Source organism: Camelus ferus, chromosome 33 (genome assembly GCF_009834535.1).
Source record: "Camelus ferus isolate YT-003-E chromosome 33, BCGSAC_Cfer_1.0, whole genome shotgun sequence".
NCBI classification, from domain to species: Eukaryota; Metazoa; Chordata; class Mammalia; order Artiodactyla; family Camelidae; genus Camelus; species Camelus ferus.
In genome coordinates, this window is record NC_045728.1 from 17,412,545 (window position 1) to 17,431,038 (window position 18,494).

Consider the following 18,494-nt stretch of genomic DNA (forward strand, 5'->3'; position numbering starts at 1 on the left):
CTTTACCGCTTAGGTTTTCCTGAATTATCTGTATTTCCTGTTCTTCAGATTTGTCCTCCAGTTAGTGGCTTATTGACTCACGTTGGGGGTGAAGTGGAGGTTAGAAGACGAGATAAAATTGAATCCCTTATGGGCTCAGGGATTTTGAGCACAGTCGTCTTCAGGCAACAGAGGTGGCCCTGGAGGGTCCTAAAGACTCCTTGTCACCAAGCAGCTGATTGGCTTCCTCAGCTAGAGAAACAGTCCTTCCTTTTTTTGACTGGCTTCTGGGAGAGATGAATATTTTGAATAGGAGAAGATTTCTGTGCCTACACAAAAAAGGCACACAGTCTCACTCATTCCTGACAAACAGATTTGTGTCTTGGATTCTGTGGTGAAAATATTGTCTTTTTTTATTAAGTTGTGCATTTTTCTGTTGAAACCTGCTAAAGGATATTAAGTGATCTTTTCTCCTGACACCCTAGAATGGGCACTAGAGACCGCAGCTGAAGACAACAGGTGGGGACAACCTGCCACGGTGGAGACAGCCACCAGCGCTCATGGGGGCCCTGGAAGCCACCTCCTCCAGGTTTATTAGGAAGTAATGAACAGTCCTTCTACCAACAGCCACCGCTCCCCGCCTCCCCCCACCCCGCCCCAAATCTATACAAGGAAACTAAGGAGAAAGAAGGAGACGAGGGGAAAAAAGCCACTGACGGACAGTGTTTGTGTTGAGAAGTGAATTCTTGCCCACCTCCTGGGCAAGGAGTAAGTTATATGTCACTGCCCCTCCACAGCTCCATGATGGGGAGGCTTATCTACAAAGCCGACTCACAGACATAGAGAACAAACTTATGGTTACCAGGGGTGAAGGGGGTGGGAAGGGATGAATTGGAAATTCAAGATTTGTACCTCTTGGGGAGTGATGGAAATGTTAGCTGTCTTGACTGTGGTGATGGTTTCATTGGTGTATACATCTGTCAGAATTCATCCAATTGTATATCTGGGAAAAAAAAAAAGAAATTGGGGAAGGGGAGCTAGGCATCTTGATGTCCAATTGGGTGACTTGCTACCTTATGCAGATGACATCTCATCTCATCCGAGCAGGGGAAGGAAGACTGGGACATGGTGGGGCTGAGGGAGATGTGACCCTGGTGGGGATATTTGTGTCTCCCGTGGGTCTAGAGGACACAGCAGAAGGTAGCTGGGCTTGTATCACTTAAGAGAGCTTCCCACTGAGAGAGGACTGGGTGATGAGTTGCCATGATCCTGTGGCATGGTCCTCTGCAGGTGGAAGCTTGGAGGAAGGGGGTGGCTGGAACCAGAGTTAGAGCTCCTGAATCAAGAAGTATGCTGAGCAGGGGCTCTGGGAGCCCCAGCAAGAGGTCCCACATGGGCTTTTTGAAGAGCAAATATTTGAACAGCAACCACCTGTGGGGTGTCTATAGCTAGTTAATGTTACCTTGAGAAGCAAAGAGACTAATGGGGAGAGGAAACACAGGGGCCAGTTAAATAGGAGACACCTCTCTCTGCCTCCTTCCTGCCAACATACTGGAGAGACTAAGCCTTAAAGGGAGGTAGAGGGAAGGCCGCTCAGAGCTTCCCCTATTGCCTTCCTCTCTGGACTCCACAAAGGTCTGGGTCAGAACTATGCTAATGGGAGGAGATGGTATGATATGCATATCAAGTCTGAGATTAAAATCTCAATTGGACTAAGTTTTTTTTTTTTTAATTGAAATATAGTCAGTTTACAAGGTTGTGTTAATTTCTGGTGTATGGGCTAAGTTTTAACAATAGAAAATAACCAGAAAAATTTTGAAATCTGCCTAGGATGTCACTAAGGAATGCAAAAGTCAGATTTGATTGAGCTTCGTTGAAGGCAGTGATTAGAGAAAAAACTACACCATGTTCATACCACACTTATTTGGCTCAGAGCAATACACTCGTTACAAGTCTTTTAAAAATGATTTGTCCCAAAAGGGACACAGCCATCTTTAAAAGAGGTGTGTGTAGTATAAATTGGAGATGGCTTTATTAGCAGATATGTTTTCTGTAGCAGGAAGTCATAAAGTTTTCTGGTATAAAACACAGGTTTTTCCTAACCCTAATATCTTAACCAAAAGCAAATCATAAAAAGCCACTTGGTGTTAAATTTTAATAGATTTCTATGCAGTTCAAGGTGAGCGTTGGGGATTAAGATGAAGGATTATTGCTAGCCTACTTAAAGTAGACTCAAAATCCACCAAGAATGCTAACAGTCATGTCCACTTGCATTTCTCTATTAATTAGTGATGCTGAGCATTTTTTTTCATGTGCTTTTTAGCCATCTTTATGTCTTCTCTGGAAAAATGTCTATTTAGGTCTTCTGCCCATTTATTGATTGGGTTATTTGGGGTTTTTTTTGATATTGAGACGTAGGAGCTGTTTATGGATTTTGGATAGTAACCCCTTGTCAGTCATACCATTTGCATATCTTCTATTCCATAGGTTGTCATTTCATTTTATTGATGGTTTCCTTTGTTGTGCAAAAGCTTCTGAGTTTAATGAGGTCCAATTTGTTTAGTTTTGCTTTTCTTTTGCCTTGGAAGACAGATTAAAAAAATATATTGCTCCAATTTATGTCAAAGAGTGCTCTGCCTACATTCTCTTCTATGAGTTTTACAGTTTCAGTTCTTAAATTTAGATCTTTAATCCATTTTTGAGTTTCTTTTTATATATGGCATGAGGAGATGTTCTAATCGCATTGTTTGACATGTAGCTGTCCAGTTTTCCCAGCACCACTTACGGAAGAGATTGTCTTTTCTCCATTGTATTAAAAAGTTCTCTGAGCAGGCTTATATATTGGAACATCTTGGGGGCTCTTCTAGATTCTACATTCATTTTGACTGGTTCTGTTCAAATATTCAGCCACTAGGAGTTCCAGTTCATTCTCTGAGGACTAATGGATCCCTACAGCGGTTTAGTAGCCCCTCCCTGTCCCCCACCTCCACCGCCAAGTCAACAAAAATGGGCCTGCCTGGTGTGGCCCACTAGGCATGGCTTCTCTTGGCCTTTGATGACTTTCCTTGTCTGACCATTGCCCATTGATTGTGACCTCTGCCGAAGATTCTCTTCTCATTGCCCCTGTCTATGACCTCAGCTTAGCCTAACTTATAAAATTCTCTTGTTTGGCCATGACATTTGCTCTGCCTGTTAAGCTCCACTGTCTGTCTTGGTTAAACGTTTTCCAAGTGTTGATTCTTGTTTTTAAATCATTTTGCTTTTAAAAATCGCAACATGGGAGGTGAATAGGATAGCAGTGTTTGCAAAGAGGAAAGGATATTGGTTGGAGAGAATTTATGGCGGGGCTATATGGCGTAGCATTAAATCTGAGTTTTCTGACACGTGTTCAGTATATCTTGCCCCCTCTGCTCTCTCACTGGTACCCTGGGGCTGTTTTCCCCTTTCCAGCCCACACAGAAACAAAGACTTTAAAGGAGCTGCCAGGCCTAACCCGGCAAGAGAAACCGGATGCATGCTTACGTTTAGCAGTTTTCCATCCCCCAAGGTGAGGTAACCTGGAGCTGGGGAAAAGAGAAGAGGAGGAGGATGGACAACAGACCAGAATGTTTGGAGTGGGGAGGGGGAGAACCCCAGGCTTAGTGAGGATTAGGGATGGAGTGATAGTCCTTGGTACCCAACAATCCATCCACTGCTTGTGTGCAACCTGCTGTCCCCCAGTCCTGGAACCCTGCAAGCCCCTGAGCAGAGGGCGAGGAATTTGGGGCACCTTGTGTGAGAAGTGGGTATAAAATCAAAACTTCATCCCTATCAAGGAGGAGCAGTTCAGAACCAGTCAGATTCCCACTGCTACATACTTCAGTACGAACTGAGCTGGTTTGCCAGCTTGTGGGTAAAAATGCATTTCACCTGGATTTTAAGTTCTGTGATCTGGTCATTCCAGAGGGTCTAATCTCTCAATGGAATATGTTGTTAATTTTACGGGTTCAAATGAATTACAAGGTACAAGGCACAAGACTACAAGAGTGCAAGATAGGAACACCTTACACTCATGTGTAGGACTGAGTAGAGATTGAAGCTTTCATTAGTGTCCTGAACTGGATGCTTAATTTTTGAAAGGAAACTGTATTTTGTTACTTAAAGTGACTTAAAATGAACAGAAAACTCATGAGGCCTGCTAAGTTTTTATCTAGAGCAGGGGCAAAGCTTCATTCACTGAACAGCTTCAAAGGGCATTGAGGAGACAAAAATAAAGTTGTTTTAGTGAAATCCCACTCAGTGGGCCGATTTCAACATATGTGTCCTACATATAAGTATATTAGGACTTATGGAGCATTTAAATAGCTATTTCATAGATTTGGGATAACATGAGTCAAATCATTTGCCTTCAAACATTATAATTATATCTAGCAAGCAAATACTTGATATGCATCATAAGATATGACAGGTAAATTAGAAGTATAAATCCTATTTTCTGATATCACATTTCAGTTGTATTTTCTTAATATTGTATTGGTGTCACCTGGATAAAATGTAAGTAGGTCCATGTAATGTTTGTAATGTTTATGTTTTGTTTTACTAAAAAGTATAAACTTGGGGGAGGATATAGCTTAAGTGGTAGAGCACATGCTTAGCATGCATGAGGTCCTGGGTTCAATCCTCAGTACCTACCCTAAAAATAAATGAATGAATAATAAAAAAAAAGTATAAACTTTAGGTTGTCTTAATACCTCTAGAGTTTATCAATTACCAGCCCTTTCTCAGGGTTTATAATTTTTCCAAACTGTGGGTCTAAAACCACATCAATTATGCATTAAATTTTTAGCACAATTATCATTTATGGTATCTTCTATCTCTTATGTCATTTAATGTCTAAGAAAAAATTAAGATGTGTACTTTCCTATGTACCTTTGTGACAGTTAGAGGATGTCATCATTGGTACTCTTGTGAGGTGCTGATAAAAACTCCACTGTTGCAAATAACTGCCTTGGTCCAGTGGAAACAGTATCAGCCATTAAAACTTGACCAATACATTAAAGCAGCTCAGAAACCACTAAGCAGTTTCTCAGTAATCCGTCTGATTATTTTACATTTTTTCCATGTTTGCATTTTGAAAAAGAAAGATACTGCTGGAACTCACTTCTTCGAGGAAGTAACTTGCTTAGGTAAGAGCGACTAGTTAGTGTAAATCAGGGGTAAGCTAACATCTTCTATAAATATTTTAAGGCTTTCTGGGCCATTAGTCTCTGTCTTAGCCACTCGACTCTGCCATTGTAGCATGAAAGCCATCATAGAAAATATGTAAACTGATGAGCTGACTCCTTCTAAAATGTTATTTATAAAAATTGCCAGCATTTGGCCTGCAGGCTCTAGTATGCTCATCACTGGCTTAGAGGATAGAATGTTCACTTCAAACGTTTTCTTTGTTTGGAAGTAAGTGGAATTAAATAAATGCTGGCAACTTATAAAGTCTTGCACGGAGCAATGGTGGAACAATGGAAGTTTTGCTTTCTGTGTGTTTGTCAGGAGACCTTTTAAAAAAACATCCCAAGTACTGGAACTTTATCTGAAAAATTTCAAGCCTAAGGACTAGTATCGAATGCCACCATGTCTGTCCAGAGGAGGAATCAAAAGGAGGGCAGATTCTATAATGCTGCAAATGAGCCACTGGAATGGACTCACCTCTGATTTGCATCAGTGGTCCCAGGCTGACAAGGGCTCACCATTCCAGAGGGAGCCTCTGGCCATTCAATTATGCAGGGCCCTGCAGAAGAGCAGGAAACAGACATACACACAGAGAGCTTTAAAAATGGCTCATGGACCCGTCTACACACTTCCCTCACAGAAGAGACTCTAGTCTGTCAGTACAACACATTCTTCCTTACTTTAGAATAAGGTACCTGATTTCCTAGCCCCGAATGGGTCATAATCAGCACATTAGTAAGGGGGGATAAGAAGGCTGCTGCTGGAGGCTGACAATCTGAGAGTAAGGAGAATGTGGGCTTAGAACAGACACAACAGTTCAAACCCCCCAGCCTTCTAGTCCATTTGCTACTGGGATAAACAGTCCTTATGTACTGCTACTGATTTTGGTGAAGATAATTATGAAATATGAGCCAGATCAATCAGATGCATTGTGAAAATAACAAAGTATTGGCAGGTGTGTGTTTATGAATAGATGTGACTCAAGCTCAGTGAAATTGACTGAAGAAATGGCTTAAATGAACACGAAAAAGAGCAGTTTTCTGGAGACATATTCACCAATTTTTTAGCAGCCCAAAGTATGCAGGCAATGACTACTATGTATATTTCCTGGAGACGAAGGTGGACAAAGGTCTCTTGGAATTAAAAGACAGAGTGAAATTAGGAGCCTACTTGATCTTGACCCCAGGTCAACATGAAAACCTTAACCATATTCTGTCTACTGTCTTAAGAATGGGGAGAAAAACTTCCAAAATATGCAATGGCTTTCCAAAAATGATTCCAATACAAGTGGTTAAAATTATTAACAAAATAGTTTTGGCACTTAAAGGTGTAAAATTATTTGAAACACTTCATTTCACATAAATAAAGCATTACTCTTCTTAAGTAAGGCCAGATGTAGAAACAAATTTTTTTTTTTTTTTGCTGAAGTTTTGGGGATTTATACTTACAGATTATATATATGTATATATATGTGTGTATATATATATATATTTCTTTCATGTATATATATATATATATATGAAAGAAAAAAGAATATAGGATCTTGGAAAGATGTGAATAAATTTTTGGCTTCTTAAAAATTTTCAGAAACAAGTAACTGAACCACAGTTTTAGTAAAAATCAGAAGAAATGAAAGGTTGGCTGGGCAGCGCTGTGGGTCACCCGCACATTGTGGTGGCTCTAATTTGCACAGATGTGTAATTTTTCTCTAGCAGTGAGCTGCAGCTCAGGAGAAGAATCTGCATAGAATTTAAAGGTATTCACAGGCCCCCTGCAGTTCATCTCGGGGGGGGGGGTCAAGGACTGCAGGTGAATAGCCCCTCCTACTGAGACGTCTCCATGAAGATGATGGACAGGCTTAGGTGGAAGAAGACGATGGGAGAAAATAAGTGATTCTACTTAAAGGATAGGGTTATGCATTTTGTAGGTGGAGCAGCCATCTCCAGGTTTGAACTTGGGAGCAGCTGGCTAAAGAGAAAAGGATGAGAAAGTTATTGAAGGGGAGGAACCCTGGTGCCCAGGATGCAAACGTTGAAGATACCCAAGCTCCTTCTACCCAATTCTTTCCTTTTGTAGAAATTATTTATGTATAAATGCTGAACAGGAAGTGTGATGACTGACGAAAATAGCTATTTTTTACCTAAGTCAGAAAGCTATTCCCTGTAGAATTGCTATTGGTAAGAAAAATGAACTTTTCTCCTGGGATATCACTGACAAGGTGAATTTGTGCCCTTGCACATCTCCTGAGCCAGCACGGACGGTTCTGCTTGAAAAAGGGAACCGAGGTCTGTCTATCAGGTTTAAAGCCCATTGACGGTAGATGATTCAACCTTAAATCTTTCAACCTTAAGTAACAAATTAGTGAAAAAAATTGTAATGATATAACTACAAAATAGAACCTACCACATTTGATAGCGTGAGAAATGTGGCAATTGGCTTCTCATTTGAAGGCAACTTTGTCTTGGTGTTTTGTGACATCAGATCTGTCTTTATTATGTATGATGTTCCAAACATACTACCCTTCACCAAAGAGAGAGTCAAATCTGCTTGTTGCATTACAAACTGGCTGTGCATTACAAACGAAGGCCATTGAAAAAAAAGGTAAAACAAATCAAATGAAATGACAGTCGTGTTTTGGTTTATACTGTGGAATGTTTGCCAGCGTGAATTTGGGAAGAGTTTCAGGTCTATCAGCGAACTTTCTTCTGTTCCTCCAGTAACATTTGTCTATCCAACTACTAGGGTGGTACATTTTCTGTTTTTTTTTTTTTTTTTCTTTTAAAGATTGTACTCAGTACCCAAATGCTGGGTGTTGCCTCTTGCTGAGTGAATGCAGTCCACAGAGCTGCAGTCTATTTATGTTTACAAAAAAGAATTAAGCCTAAGATCAGAGGGAAAACACGGGTCTTCTCTACCCCTCAGGGCTGAATGCAGATACCCTAGTCTCTGTAGGAGGAGTGGGGTCCACAGCCTGCCCAGGAAGCTTTGAGGTGCTTCAGGGGCTGAAACAGCTGGAGCTGTTTGTCCATCAAAGGAAAGAGTAACCAAAACAGAAGAGAAGAGGTATTTTTCAAGATGGGGATGACTCTGGCTGAGAACGACCGCTCATCTTCAGTTTAAACTTCTATGGATTCCTGTTGAGGGGCAGACTTTTGAATAATAAAATAACTGATCTAAACCATCTGTCTTACACCCTGCTTGCCAGAAGAGACTACAGTATGTTCTATTAAGAAGGTGGAGGCTGTACCTGAAGCCAGATTTGTGGCTGGTCACAAACCTATCTGAAAACTTTAGGATTTCCCCCAAGATACCCTATTTTTGGAGGAATTGCCTAAAATGAGCAGACTATATAATATTAGGAATAGCGGTCACTTACAGAGTGCTCCCTATGTGCCAGGCACAACGCAAAGTGCTTTATGTCGGTCTGTCTTCCTGTGCTCTGTCCAATTCTTTACCTCCCAGTAAAATTCCAGCCACCACCACTTCCTTCTAACATTCTCTTTGTTTCCACACACGCTTTTCTTTTGGGACAATCCTTAGCTTCTTGAGTTCAGGGACTATGTATAGGGTTCTGTCCTTGGGATACTGAGATAAGTAACCCAGACATCTCTTGTGGCCTCACCAAACTCACAACCTGACCTACAGCTCCATTTGGCTGAATGGATGAGTATGTATTTATAAAGGTGACACACACGTGCCCAGATGACAGCAGCCTGATGGTGAGTTGATGAAACAGGTATATTCCTAGTGCCTCTGAGTCACAGTCCTCTCCAGAATAAGCACTTGTTTCTCATTTCACAGTCCATCAGGGGGCATCTAACAGGTTTACGGGAGACGGTCAGAGGTCTTCTGCATCTGGTGTATCACGGTCAGTCTGTTATGACTTACTTTCTAGTCTCATGCTGAACACTGACCTTCTCCTGTGACTTTTACTCTCACTGATTTGGGAGATTCTAGATGTGTTTTTCTTCCCATCGTTGCCACCACGATGTGGAGACTAAGTCCCTTGCCCACTGATGTCAGGGGCATTTTTACTGGTTACATGCACATCAATTCCTTATTAGTTGCTCGGTTGTCAAGGGTTTTGACTTGACTTGTTTTTGGTGTATTCCAGTTCCAGGTCTCACTTTTGTGCATGTAACTCTGTTTCATACTAAAAACCGCACACTTTTCTTGCTATGACACTCCAGTTTTTCTCCTCTCAGAGTGACTTCCTTTCCATGTGTTATGCCCAGAGTTTTTATTTTTTAAGAGGTAGCCATAGTTCCTCATTATTTGGATGTTTGACCATATGTCAACACCAATGCATTTAATCACTGACTATACCCTGAGATCACTGGACTCCTGGGCGGAGACCTTGGCATCACACTAGCCGTGCACTGGTCACTCTGTGACATTCTCCACACGTTTATACACACACTGTTATCAAATATCTTCAGCGACACTCTAATGTTGAAACCTACTCTGACAACTGTTTGAGTCCAGACCCTCCTCCTGCCTCCTACTTTGAGAAGGATCACGAAGCTGTGAATCACTACACTAATGTTTCTAATTTCCTTACCTAACTGCCAAATCTAATGAGCATTTCCCCCCCTCCAACCCTTCAGAGTTTCACCAATAAGCAAAACAGTTTCAACCTGAAATTGAGGGGTGGGTCTGGGATTCAGAGAAAGAAGAAACTCTTCTGATAACTAAGGGGTATGACTCTTAACAGTAACACAGAGAATTTTTGAGTGTTTGTTCTGTACTAAGCGTGGTTCTAAGTTTTATATCTCCCCATTTAATCTTATAAAATTATGAACTAGTGTATTATATATAATATTTTTATACAGATGAGAAAACTGAAGCACAGAAAAGTTAAAGCATTTGCCTCAAGTCACAGCCCTGGATAGTAGAGCCAGGATTAAAACCCAGCACTCTGCCCCGGATCTCTTTTAAGTATCTTGGAACAGGGATGCAGGTGGGAGGAAGAGTTTGAAGCAGAAAATGAAACTGTGAGCAGAGAAGATTCATGATTGCTCACTTATAAGGTGCAGGATGCATGCACACACACACACGTATATACAAACTCACACATACATGCTCATGGACACGTACACACGCCCCCACGCAGTACACATGTGCCCGCATGTGTCTACACTCACCTGGAGATGGTAAAGGGGACACCTGAGTTTTACCTTTGAAGAAATTCTCATTTCTAGTAACAGCCTGTGAATGTTACCCCAGCAAACCAAAATAGGAACAACATGTCATCACGGTTGCTTTTATATTTTTTCTCATTTATGGACAATTTTTTTTTAGCTTAAATCTAAATACATGTTCAAAATGAAACCTCTCTGAAATGTGGTAATTTTTTTGTCATAGCTATTTATAACACAGTTTTAAACAGATAATTACAAGATAACTTTAAAATACAAAACAGATGGGAGCATTTAATAGATCGTTTGGTCTGAAGATGCACAGAGTCACATCAAAGAAAGTACAGCCTTTTCAGCCTGAGGTGGAGGACATCATTTCTACCTACTCCCTCTGTGACGATCTGGACCCCAAAACCTCATACTGTGTCAACAGCCACAGCTGTGGAGAAGTTGGGACAATCTGGCGTCTGGCTTCTGGGTTTTGCCTACGGCCACATGGCGTGTGATGATGACTCTTGGAGAGGTGCTCACCTCCCTAAACCCCTGTGGGGAGCCGTTGTTTTAGCTGGGATTGTTTGGTGCTAAATGCTTGTATCCTTCTAAAATGTATGTGTTGAAATTGTAATCCCCAATGTAATAGTATTAGGGGGTGGAGCCTTTGGGAGGTAATTAGGTTATAAGGGTGGAGCCCTCATGAAGGGGATTAGTGGCCTCATGAAAGAGACCTGAGAGAGGTCCCTCACCTCTTCATCCATGAGGACACAGGGAGAAGACAGTCATCTATGAACCTGAAAGCGGGCCCTCACTAGACACTGAGTTTGCCAACACCTTGATCTTGGACTTCTCGGTCTCATTGTTTAAGCCGCCCGGGCTATGATATTCTTGTTATTGCAGACCAAACAAACTAAGACAGGTGCCAAGAGCTAGAATGTCACTTAGGTAAGCTCAAGTACACGTGGACATCACTGAAAAGATACAGAAGGACCTCCCTGAACCAAGGGCAAGAGGTGCAGCCACCTTCCTCTTCCATTGCCTCCTCCCAGGCTGTGTTCCCACGTCTCCGCTCCTCTCTCTGCCTGCATCATTGTCCTCTGTTTTTACAAGATGGCTCTTTCTGCTTTGCACGTACTTGACCTGACTCTAGCTTTATATCCCTTTTTGTGCACATCACAGTCTGACCTGACTTTGAGTTGCGTTTCAGACTCATGGAAGAGAATCTGGCACTTGGGTTAGGTGTCCACTCTTGGTTCAGTCAGCTGTGGCAAAACAGGGGGATGTGACTGTCCAGCTGCTGGCTCAGGAGGGTTGTTGGTACAGACTCTCCCAGTCTCCAAGAGAAATGGGACATGGGCAGAGAAGGGGACGGGAGTTTTAACTACCAGAGAAAATGGTTTCTGCATCAGTAGCACAGCAGAGATCACTTTTCCTTGCATATGGTAATTGAATGCTCCAAAGTCTTAAGAGCAAGTTTGTGTAAATGGGGTCATACAAACATTAATACCCGAATACTGAGGCACAGAAAGGTTAACACGGTTGCCTGAAGCCACAGCCCTACGTGGTAGAGTCAGGATTAGAGCCCAGTACTCTGTTCTTGAGCCTGTTCTTTTAAGCGTCTCAGACTAGGATGCAGGCAAGAATGAAACCAGGAGGAAGATTTTGGACCAGAGACAGAAAGTTGAAGCAGGGAGGATTGAGGATAATCTGCACAAGTACATATATACACACACACACAGATGTACACACTCTTGGACACACACACACTCTCAATCTGAGCCCTTGCAGGTGTTAAAACCCTTCCCTCAAGCATTTCTGCGCATCCCCAAGGGATGTCTTACCTACTCCTGGGGGCCTGAACTACTCTTATTTTGAATTCTGCACCATTTAGTGCCACTGTGGCTCCAGCTGGTCTTGTTCGATGGGTCACATGTGCTGTCCGGTCAGCTGGGGCCAGAAAGGTTGAAGAATCAGCCACCATCTGAGACCACCTCTCCTTGTGACCTGCTAGGCTTTGCTGCTGATCTGCTCTGTGGGGCACATTTTCTTTTTGGCTCCTTTCTTCACTGTGGTTTCCACTGTATCTTCACCTCTGCTCCATCATGAAGAGCTGAGAGGTCTGAACCACAGGACTGAACACTTCCAAACTTTTATTCCAACAAGGCTCCTTGTTTCTGTGTAAACTAGTGATTGCAACTGGATATTTGGGGTATGTGCTATTCATTACTAATTCCACATGCTCATTGAGACTCCAGACATATACAATTTGCCAGATTTTGTCTCAGGGACTCATGGGACTTCCAGCTTCCCTACACACTGTGAGCAGGTCCTTCACACACATCACAGTCCTTTCCTGGTGGTTGATTGTGTACCAATATTCTTTAGACATGGAGTTCTTTACCTGGAATCGTGGACCCCTAGGGGATCCATAAGTGAGAACCAGGAGCCTGTGATTGTGGGCTTTTAAACACTCGTGCCCTTAGAATATATTTAATTATAATATTGCTCACAAAATATTATTTTGATCAAAGGCCCAGGATGTTTCCAAGTTTTGAACACAAATTTTCATTGGTGCTTATCATTCTTTCATCATGGTGATGGCTGTTATTAATAAATACAAGATACAGGCTACTTACTTTTAACTCCTTATTCTATTTTAAAGGCATAAATGGGACTGCCTACAGTGGTCATCAGGATTTCTTTCCTTTTGCTGATAGGCAAAGTGAAGCAGTAGACTAAGAAATTCCTCCTCCTAATTAACTAATTCTGTAATCATGGATCATTTAATTTGTCTGAGCCCCATCTTCCTTCATTACAAAATGAGATTGGACTAGACTATCTTTAAGTTGTTGAGGTACCAATATCATACAACTTCAGAATTTTTTTCCGTTCGGGGGGAAATAAATACTACATAAATCATATCAGGGAAATTTTAAAGGGAGAAATTAATTCTAATCCATTCTTCAATGTAGCTTTGAATCCATGGTTTATTTCCTAGCGGCTTGTTCAATGTAGTGTAAATCTATTCAACTAATATGGCCTTATAGTGTATAAATAGCATTTAAAAAAACACACTGGATACTAGTGGCTTCTTAAAGATGTGTAATATCAACCGATAGAAGCAGGAATTTAAAATTCTTCCCTTTTGTTATTTTACAGTTCTATATAATTGGTTAAGTCACAGAGCATAAGATCTTCACAGATCACTAGTAGACTAAATCAATTTTGAACAAATTACTTTCTTCCTATCTGTTTATTTAAGTGTAAGTATAGAAAATACTTAATATTTCTGCTGTAGAATTAGCAGTTGCAGTTCATATCAACTACTCATAGATTTATGCAAGCTGGATTTAAAAAATAATTATACACTAATGAGTTTGTCTTTAGAGTTTAGAAAGCACAAAACTTATTTCAAATTAATATGGTCCATTGTCTCTGCTTTTTAATGAAATTCCTTTCTGAGGCTGATTTATTCATGAAACCACTACCAAGCACAGGGCAGTGGGCTCTGAGGTAGTTCATACATGTGCTTCTTTGGGAAGGTTCAGACACTTGCTTGAAAAAACAAGCTACCATAGCAAAGCCTGGAGCTCAGGTTCCAGTCTCTGTCCCACATATGTCCTTGGGGACACGAGATCTAGGATTGGAGGGGCCTGGAGCTGTTGACCACACCCCAGCTACCTGGAGCAGAGAGCTGTTCTCAAGACGATGTTTCCCAAACTTCCTTAATGGAAAGAATAATCAACATTGCTTGAAAGATAGAGGCTCCCCAGGCCCCCATCCTGAGGTTCTGATTCCCCAGGGAAGGGCTGGGACCTGAAAATTTGTATTATTAATGAGTACCTTGGGTCATTTTTTTTTTTCATCAAGCAGTTTGGGAAAACATTTCATTAAATTTTTTTTTAAAAATTGAAGTATAATCAGTTTACAATGTTGTGTTAACTTCTGGTGTACAGCATAGTGATTCAGTTATACACACACACACATATATATTCCATTTTATATTCTTTTTTTTGATGAGGGTAGATAATTAGGTTTATTTATTTATTCCTAGAGAAGATACTTGGGATTGAACTCAGGACCTTATGCATGCTAAGCATGCACTCTACAAATTGAGCTATACCCTGCCCTCTCCTTTTCAGATTCTTTTTCTTTATAAGCTATTACAGTGTATTGAATATGGTTCCCTGTGCTATAAAGTAGGACTTTGCTGTTTATTTATTCTATATATAGTAGTTAGAAACTGCACATGTCGAATTCTCAATTTATCCCTCACCAACCCCTTTCCCCTAGTAACCATAAGTTTGTTTGTTTTCTGTCTGTGAGTCTGTCTCTTTTCTGTAAATAATTTCATTTGTGTCATTTTTTAAGATTCCACATATAAATCATATCATATGGCATTTTTCTTTCTCTTTCTGGCTTATTTCATTTAGTATAACAATCTCTAGATCTATCCATGTTGTTGCAAATGATGCTATTTCATTTTTATGGCTGAGTAGTATTCCATTGTGTATATGTACCACAGCTTCTTTATCCAATCTCCTGTTGATGGACATTTAGGTTGCTTCTGTGTCTTGGCTACTGTAAATTGTGCTGCTATGAACATTAGGATGTGTGTATCTTTTCAAATTAGAATTTCCTCCAGATATATGCCCAGGAGTGGAATTGCTGGATCTTAGGGTAAGTCTATTTTTAATTTTTTGAGGAATCTCCTTACTGTTTTCCATAATGGCTGCACCAAATTACATTCCCAGCAACAACATAGGAGGGTTTAGGGAGATTTTTCAACCAGAAATTATTTTTTTGTGTGTATTTCAAGGCTGATTATTTTTCATTTGACCCTGTAAAAATACCTGTTGGGTTTTTAGAAAATAAACCACCTAATTTCACATCCCTAGTGGTTTACACACTGTGTCCACATTGAGCAGACTTTCAAAAATAATATGGTGTTTCATCATTTACTGACACAGAAGAAGTGGAATGAAAAATCTCCCTGACTTTTGATGTCCTAAGTCTAGACTCTTGAAAGATGGAGGAGGGCTTGGAGTTCAAAATGCTTGTCCACTTTCCCTGACTTTGGCCTCTGTGGAAAAAAGGTAGGATTCACATAATCTTTCAAAAATATTTTCCTATATTTCATGCTTTCTATGCTCAAAGCTTCTCATTATTCTCTTCAAGGGTTTCTGTGACCTGTCAATTATTTAAAGGCTTTTCCTACCCTGTAGAAATTCTCCATTTCCCTTTATGTGTGTGTGTGTGAGAGAGAGAGAGTTCTACTCTGACTTTTAACCTATTTATCAGCACCGCATAAAAGTATGGACAAGTCAGATGAAAATTAAAGCATTTTGGTATATTTTTCACAGTTGTAATGAAAGGTTTGGTGAAGAAAGGGATTAAAATGACAGCTTTCCATGACATGTTTGCTATTGGTGATTTGAAAAAGCATATGAATTGTACATCTTATTCTCCGATTAAGAGAGAAAAATTTCTTTTGTATGTGAGCCTTAATTTGTTTTCTGTGAATAGGATTTCTTAATAGAATATAAGATTGGTCATTATCCACACTTTGTATATTTCTCTATTTTTGGATTCCCTTCTCAACTGAACTGTGATACCTTTTTCAGTTTCTCTCCTTAAGCTAATTCTCTCATGTAAAAACTGCCTAGGATTTCCTAAAACATAGTGTTTAGAAATTTAAAAAATTTTGCTGTTTTACAGAAGATGCTACTGAGTATAAATCCAATGTAACAGTGTTGTGAAGATATCTCATAAAATGTATCTCTCATTAAAACTTATGAATCAATTCTTTGTATCTGGAGGACTTTCCAGGAATTTGTGTGGTCTTATGGGCCAGAAGTGGGCACTGATTCCCTGTGTGAACAGTCCCTGTGAGCAATGTTGTCCCATGAAATCAATGCCATGCTTAGGTTGTTGTTTTAACTTCTGATATGGTTTCAAAAGAAACACAAGATGGAAACCATGCTCCAAATGAAGCATTTTAATAATGCTGCACCACAGTTAATTCTTAAAAACAAGATTTGCAATTCAAAGAATTTTGAGCTTTTAAAAAAGATTTACATCTTTTGAACACAAAGCAGAGTCAGCTTTCTCTGGGCTCATTATAAAAACCAAATCATGGTCACCATCACAGAAAATAGTTTTGTTATTTCTTCTTGTTCCTTAGTAGATAATGAGAGGTCAGGTCAGGTTGATGTAATTCAGAGGAGGATCTGCTCAAGATACAGACAGATGATGCAGAGAAGAAGTAGCCTGTGCCGATGTTGTCTTGGGTAAGCCTTGTTGGCATATGCTTTCTTTTGCCATTTTAATGTGACAGGTTCAAAGCTCAAAATCACAAGCAGACTATGGGATTTATAGAATATGAGATATTATCTCTAATGACTTAATAAAGAAGCACTAGATTTCGATCCAGTGATTCTTTTGAACACTTCCATGACATCATTACCTATCTTCTTGTTCTGTATATTTGCAATCCATTGAAAAGTCAGCTTAAAAGTATTTATATGCTTTACACTGGAAATTGACACAACATTGTAAACTGACTATAACCCATTAAAATAAAATTTTAAAAAAGTATCTAGAGTACCCATATATTCAAGAGTCAGAATATTGAGTCATTTTGTCAGAGTTATTTATTTGAACTAATAACAAAGAATTTGCTGTACGATTCTTGCCTTTTCTCCCCTTTCCTCTCATATAGTTCATCCTTGTAACAAACAACTGGTTCTGCTCAGCCAGTGTTATGTATCCATAACCACCTTTCCCTTCCCTCACTTTTGTGGTTTGCTTTTGTATGAAAGGAGGACGCAGTGATGACTGCCTCAGAAACAATAAACATTGGTTTTTAGCAAAATGGGAAAACAATGCTTTCCCTCAGGGGCCATGCCTCTGTGCCCCACTTTAGAGAAGAGGAAACATAGTAACATTATACCTTGGAAGGATGTAAGTTTCCAAAGAGAGTGCTGATTTGGGGAACAAGGTGTGCTCGGAGTTGAGTTAGCATGGAGGAGGACGTATACAGCAGTGTCTGGCTGTCTCCTCCTAACAGTCACGCTACAGGACTGTCAGCAGGAGACCCCTCTCTTGTTCCATTCATACAGCTGTTTAACTAGCCCAGTCTTCCCTGGTACTCTTGGAGGTATTCAAAGAATATCCTGGGTGCTGGAGAAGCAAAACATTCTTTCAGCACCACTGGTGAATTTTCCATTCAAATCCAGTCTCAGCTCAGCTGAAGTGGAGAACTACTCACTTATCCAAGCTATCAGACTCAAGGCTGGCTGGGAAGCTGCTTCTCTGTGTGGTTCAAATGCATCTAGTCAGGATAGATATGCAACAGCAGGGAGAATGAGAGAGTAGCAAGGAGAGAGGGTTGGGTGCTGCAGGCAGTGTGGCCACGTGTACATACGGGGTGGCTGGTGGATTAGTGCAGTCATGTGCTCCTGGCCAGAAAGAAGAAGCAGGAGTAGAAGGTTCACCTTTAACTCCACCAACATAAGGCAGACTTATGGCAACTGACATCATCCCTCCCAGGTCTGAAAAGTCAGATCTTTATGAATGCTTTATGAATCTGCCTTGGCAAATCCTGTTTAACTTATTTTACTCCTTTACCATTTATTTAACATACAAAGAAAAAGAAACAGTAAAAACATAAACAGTAGGTGCTATAAAGCACTTTAAAAGGAAGGAAGCTATCCCCTAGACATTTTGATGAGGAACATAAAAGAACAACAAAAATTTTATAGTATGTATTTTACTCAAAAGTTTTACTTGAAGTTGTCTAATGAGTATGTCAAGCTAAAGCAATGATTATTTGATTTTAAATTAAAATTAATTTGTCTATTTACTCAAACTTCTAAATTATGGGGGAAGGAAAGTGTAGAGATTAAATCATCCTCTTATTTTGCAGTAAATTTTTTTTTACTGTTTATTCATAAAGTACTTTCAGCAAGGCTCCCACAGCCTTTTAAATGATTGAAATAAAGTAAAGCTCAAGATAAAGCAGAGTAGAAACTCAGAGCTTAAGTTCTGGTTCTGGCCTCTTGTTTTTGTCTTCTTAGGTTTAGATACTGACTTAGTACAACAGAGAGTCTAGTGATGGAGAAAATTGACATGAGTAGCATGATAAAACATTTGTAGGGTCAAAATCCTTAAACTATT